We start from the raw sequence: 6,863 nt of genomic DNA on the forward strand, positions 1-6,863 counted from the left end.
ATAAAAGCTCAATTTTAAAAATAATCATATCAGTTATAAGAACACCAAGTTCCCAAATAAACCACAATCTTATCTCTTGGTCTATGCGCCATGATATACGTCAAAAATGCCAATAAGGAGTCGACGGAGGGCACGGTGATGGTAGGCCTACTAGTGATGATAAAAGGTACGACAGCAGAAGTTGAAAAACGAAGGTGCACTAACCTTTCGCACCGTATAGACCACAAAATTTAAAAACTTTTCAACTGAGGATATCTTTCCTTTGGTTAAGGAGATTTCACTAATTATGAAAAAGAATTAAAGAATGAAAAATAATTCCAAGCTTTAAAATATAATATTATTGGGGTGAGAGAAAAAAATGTTTAGAATTAAACACACGGTTCGATAAAACTTAAAGATCGCTGAGAAACGATTTAACTAACCGCGCGATTTCACCGGAAGCCATGAAGAGAGACGCAAGCGCAAAACCATGTTTACGTTCTCTCTGTAAGGGCATGTCTATAATGCTACCTTTATTTTTTCCACATAGACACCGGTGTACCACGCGAGAATGACTCTACCAAAAAAATCTGTCTCGCGGCCGCCAGATCAACTCTATCCACGCGAAAATGACTCTAGCCCAAGGGCGGATAACTGCTTACAGAAAAAAAAAAATCTCTTACGAGTTATTTTTTTAGTAGGGAGCGATGCGGGTACAGACCAGAGAGAGAGGGGCTGCGTCATGTATGTTTGTGCGATATGTGTGCGTGTTTGTACTCAGTTCACGGTCAGCTAATCTGGCCTTCGAGAACAACTCGATCATAGTACTAATAAAAAAAAATAAACAGATTAAAAAGTCACGTTGTGAACTCTAGCAATCGCGTGAAGGCAAGTTGACAACCGTTTTCAGCCACTTCGGCTGGGAGGCTATTCCATAGTCGAGCAGTGGAAGGGAAAAACGAATACATGTGGGCGTCTGTTTTTGATGTTGGGATGGTTACTCTTGCTGTGTGTCCCCTCGTAGTTCTTGTGCCGATATCTTTGATGTCGTTTGGAAGCTTAAGGCCCGAATTTTTGTAGTAGATTTTGTGGAACAATTTAAGTTTAGTTTTCTTCTCTTTTCCAGAGGTTCAAGGCCAATCCGTTGTGTTATTCAGACGCACTTGAGAATGGATCGAATATTTTTGTGATGCGTCTTGCTGTTTTTCTTTGGATGTTTTCTAATGTGTCGATGTTTTTCTTTTACATGGGTCCCAAATTGAGCTGCCATACTCCAAAACTGGTCTAAAAATAGTTTTAAAAGCAATGGTTTGAGTTGAAATTGGGCATCTTTTTAAATTGCGGGTGATGTAAGCACTTGTTTGGTTTGCCTTTGAAGCCAGGTGACATAAATGGTCTTTCCATTTGAGGTTTTTAGCAAACTCAATGCCAAGGTATTTTGCTGTCTTAACATGTTCCAGGTTTTGGCCACGAAGTTGGTATTCAAATGTGATCGGTGATTTCTTATTTGTGATGGTTAGAACATTGCACTTTGATACGTTGAATTCCACTTGATTTATTGTTTCCCATTCTTGTAATTTAGCTAGATCGTCATTTAGTGTTTTGCAGTCGTATGTATGTTGTTCTTATGTGATTATATAATGCTGTGTCGTCAGCAAAGAGGCGCACTTTTGACCATTTACCTCGTGGAAGATCATTTATATACACTAAAAATAGGATGGGCCCAAGGACTGAGCCCTGAGGTACACCCGATGTCACCATCCCGATAGTGGAGGTCTCGCCGTCTACAAGAACTTGTTGGGTGCGATTGTCGAGAAAAATGCAATCCATTGTAAGGTTTTGTTCCCGATACCAACGTCATACAATTTCTGGATTAACCGATGGTGAGGAACCTTGTCTAAGGTAGTCCAGTAGCACTAGATCAATTTGACCTCCATTATCAATAGCAGCTGACAGATCATGTGTTAATGATAGAAGTTGAGTTTCACATGAGCGGTGCTTCCTAAATCCGTGCTGTTCATCACATAAAATTCTGTTAGTTTCGAGATATTCCGTGATTTAGGATCTCACTATATGCTCTAACAGCTTGCAGCAAATGCAAGTCAATGAAATTGGACGATAGTTTTGAGCCCTGCTTCTATCACCTTTCTTGTAGATGGGTTGAACAAGAGCGTGCTTCCAAACAATTGGTATGTCTCTCGTTTTAAGAGAGAGTTTGAACAAATGTGTGAGGGCAGGTGCAAGTTTGTTACTCAATATCTTTAAGAAACGGGATGGTATTTTGTCTGGGCCACCTGCTTTCTTTAGATCTAGAGTGGCGAGGAGTTTGGAAACGCCCTCTACTGTCACATTTATTTCGGCCATAGTGTTGTGATCGTTTTCTTCGCCTTGTGGTTGTTGAGCGGAAATTTTATTATGAGCTTTTGAAGCAAAAACAGAGCAGAATTGTTTATTAAGTATGTCTGCTTTTTCCTTTGCGTCAGAGTATAATACATGATCATGCTCAAGGGGCGCTATACCAACCGAATCGCACCTCCTACTTTTTATAAATTTCCTGAGCTTTTTGTTTGAGTCTTCACTGACAAGTTCCTTAACATGATTATGATAGGGTCTTCTACTCTCTCTTTGGGTTTATTTTTTCAGTCGGGCATAATTGTACCAGTCTTTCTTACTGGTGGACTTTCTCGCTCTGCTCCATGCCTTTTGTTTCCGTCTGGATAATCGTTTGACGGTAGTGTTTATCCATGGTTGGTGAAATTTCCTTGAGCTTTCCTCCGTTGGTGCATGTTTGGACATCATTTATTAGGTGGTCGTTGATGGCAATCCAACCGTCCTCAGTGCTTTTTAGATGTTGATTTATTATGTTTTCACTAAAAAGACGTGTTTCTGTCCGCATTTCGGCGATATTTGCCTTTTTCCAAATAGTAATAGGGTGCGATTTTTGTGTGATTTTGTTTGCTTTGATAGTACTTTCCGTGATGATGATGTCATGGTCACTCATGCCTGGAATCGTTGTACACTTGACAATTAAATTTGGTCGGTTTGTGATAAATAAGTCGAGGATATTTGTACCCCTTGCTGGATTTTTGTTTTATTTGACTAAGGCCAAAATCTTGCAATTTGTTAATAAATGCTTGGTTTATATAGATGGGTATTGGTAACTGGTTATTTTTTCTTGTTCCCAATTGACATCAGGTAGGTTCAGTACTCCGCTTAACCTGAGTCGAGTACATTCTTCGGGTCAAGGCTATTAATACAGCGTGTTGTCTCAGTCATTTGTTCCATAGTTGAGTTTGAAGGTGTTTTGTACATAGCACCCACAGTGAGTAGGCCTTTTCTGTTTTGATATTTACGAACACCGATTCTGATTTTGTTTGAATGTCAAGCTTTAATACTGAGAGGTTCGTTGTTGTTGCAACCAGCACCCCACCGTGCCTATCTTCTCTGAAATCTGTTTCTGGTGGAAATATTTCACTGTCCTTTATTTCAGAATGTAGCCATGTTTCAGTACCTATGAGTATTGAGTATGTCTGGTTTTATGTCTGATATCAATTTCCAAAATTCGGGTAGTTTTGGAGTTATACTTTGAAAGTTCATAGTCATAGTTCTAAACATGTTTCTCGGTTCACCATTACGATCACTGTTAGTTTGCCTGTTTGCTATATTAAGCGTGTTATTGAGTTGATTCGGTTATTGATTGTTTTTATTTCATTTGGCCTCATATTGACACCCTTCTTCCCCTCTTTGTTGTTATTGTCTTATTTTCAGAGGTCACGTTCTCATTATGTTCACTTAAATCCTGCATACCATCAAAATGATCCGTTGTTGTCATTGTGTTTTGTTGATATGTTGATGTGACGTTTTCATGTTGTTTTGAGTGTCGTTTACTGGTAAGTTGACCCGAAACCTTGGTCACCGTTGTGTGTTATATAACTTTGAGTGCTCGATTAGAATCAAAGGGCGGTGATCTGTGATCGCACACCACCACGATTTGGTCGTAACTGCTGGCTATTGTTACCGTGATACCAAGACGATTCTGTGTCAAAACATATACGGATAAAAATAGATATGGACCATCGTGACTATAAATCTTAACGTAAATGTAAACAATAAATGTCTAATAAAATACTTCAAACACTGGGATCTACACCACTAAAATGTTAATTTATCTAAAAATCCTCTTATGAATTTCCAAGAAATATGTATCACAATATAGAATAAAACTTTATTAAAACGACTGTATAAAAATATTCCAGACTTTTGTTTTAGAAATCAATTTAAAAAATCACACAATTAGGGAGAGAAATAAGAACACTTCTGCCGGTTAGGCGAACTACACACAAGACCCACTTGTATCCATATCTCTGAGTCCCGGGTTCGCACCTCACTGGTGTCCATCTCACATTTTCCGATCCCAGGTTTACTCTCCCCTTGTGTCCACCTCCCCTTGTCCCAGGTTCAATCACCTTTGGTGTCGGCCACTCACAGTCCCAGCATCAGTCCCCACTATTGACCACCTGCAGTATTACAGGTACCTCTCCACTGGGTGTGTTGTTCATCAGCCTTCGTTTCACTCCCCAGAATTGGCCACATCTCACAGTTCCTGGTTCACTTACCACATATATATCTCATCCTATAGTCTTGTGTACATTCCAGATTGGTGTCCACCTCCACAGTCCCAGGTTCATTACCCACTCATGGTATCCACGTCTTGGTGTCCTCAGTTCGTTCCCTACTAGTGTCCACTTCAAATAGTCCCAGGTTCACTCCCCACTGGTGAAAACCTCAGTCTCATTTTCACTCTCCACTGAGTGTCTTCTTCCTTAGCCTTGGGTTCACTCTCCATCGGTGTCCACCTTCCATAGTCCTGAGTTCATTGCAATAGAACCTAAATTTACTGAAACATGGAAGCAAAAGAATTCGTGCGAAGAATTCAAACAATTAAAATGACTAGCTTTTGTTGTAGCTACATAATGAAATTTCTATATACTTGCCTTCACTCATATACAATATTTAACCGAGTTCATGTCATTATTTTTTACCACTTAAGATAATAAAAAGCATTGTTCTCGAAGGTCTTTATTCTCGATAACTCAACACAAAGAGCCAATCCATCTTCTGTCACAAATCTCTGTCAGTAGGTAAAATTCTACAAGACTGGAAATTAGCCAATGTAAGTACCATTTATGAAGAAAGATTATAAAAACAAATCTCAAAATTACAGACCTATTACTTAAATGTGCATTTTATGAAAACAAATGGAATCCATTCTCAAAGTGTTTCTTTTGGCGTGTTTTGTTACCCAAGGCAAGGGAAAACCCGGAACGTCCAAATTATCTGTATTTATAATTAAATGAAAGCTTCCATTCCATTTGACTATTATTATATATCTACTACTGCTATGGAAAGGATCAGGGGGTTTAAATTTAAAAGGATTTTATAAAATGAAGTAAGTCTTGCTTCAGCAAAAAGTAAGCGACTGACATGTTCCATTTATTGTGGTGAATGATTTAAAAAAAAATATTATGAACAAAAGAACCCCGATAGTCTAGGCTGCAAGCATTAAATAATATGAACACACCAATCAACCTGCCTACACTCTTTACTTTAAATAACAAATTAAATGAGGCAGACTTCTTAACCCCCCCCCCACCCATTTTTTTTTCTCCCCAAAAAAATAACTCTCAATTTCTCTTATATGCAGTGCCAATGCTCAGCTTCTCGATTTTGATATTATCGGCAAGTTAAATACCACTATTACTGGTTCTTAGTCTCGATACCACTCGACAATAGTTACATTTTAGAAGACGCCAGTGTTGCCAATGGAGTCTGATGAGGATAGTGCACCATTGGGACCAGTTTCCGACCATACCACTATAGTAGCTATCAAGACCCTAGACTGTTTTGCACAGCAACTTCAAGAGGGCGCTTCTTTATTTCACGTCCTTGTCAGTGCTAAAGAAAGGATCCATAAAAATATTCTTTGCTTTCAGAGACAGACCACAATAACAGACTTATTAAATAATAGTCAAATAATGTGTGAACTTTAATAAATTTCAAAATCAGCCCTTTTAAAGGCCAACAAATCATCAAGATTGACTTGCCTTGATATTATCTCCCATTTTCTCATTTGTTTCCCTTTCATTTTTTGGAAAGACTTGATCTGATATATCGACATCACGCTCATATCGACATTTTAACACGGTCCCGACGATGTTGATATATCCGTTCTCGACTGTAAATCCTCATATTTCAATTTTTTTATTTTTCTACTGCCGTAAGGTTCTGTCTCGAGTTTGATAAAGACTCAACCAAATCAGGAATTCAATTTCTTCCCCTGATCTTATGTCCTCCCCAGTATTCCCTTTTCCAAGTTGCTTTCTGTATTTGTCTCGGAATGAGATTCGTTGGTCATTGTCCTGGCCCTGGGAAATAGTCAAATGCCTAGTATTAGTTTTAGGAGATATCTATTTTCCATGTAAACCATCCTTCTCTTAGGTAGTTATATTTTTTTTTTTAGTTTTGAACGTTAAAGGATTTGTAAACATTTGAGTGTATTACTCTTGGTGGGGTCATGTGCTTGTGTCTGGATAATACTTTTGGGTGATCTCAACCTAAGTACAGTGATAGGGTGCTCTTGGAATCTACATCTGTTCCCTTTTTAAAACATTACTCTTTGTCTTACTTTTCCTTGTGTGCTTTTAATTAAAAAAATTTAGAATTCTTTGACAATCCCGTTTTCTTACTTTTGTACTCGTGCTGAATTGACCTAAATGTGGCACAAGTGTCGTCAAACCCTTGGAAAACAAACAATTAAATCACATTCCTCCCGTTATCCCACCTGGAGAGAGAGAGAGAGAGAGAGAGAGAGAGAGAGAGAGAGA

Source organism: Berghia stephanieae, chromosome 5 (genome assembly GCF_034508935.2).
Source record: "Berghia stephanieae isolate SIO BIC M18660-M18661 chromosome 5, UCSD_Bste_1.3, whole genome shotgun sequence".
Taxonomy (NCBI): Eukaryota; Metazoa; Mollusca; class Gastropoda; order Nudibranchia; family Aeolidiidae; genus Berghia; species Berghia stephanieae.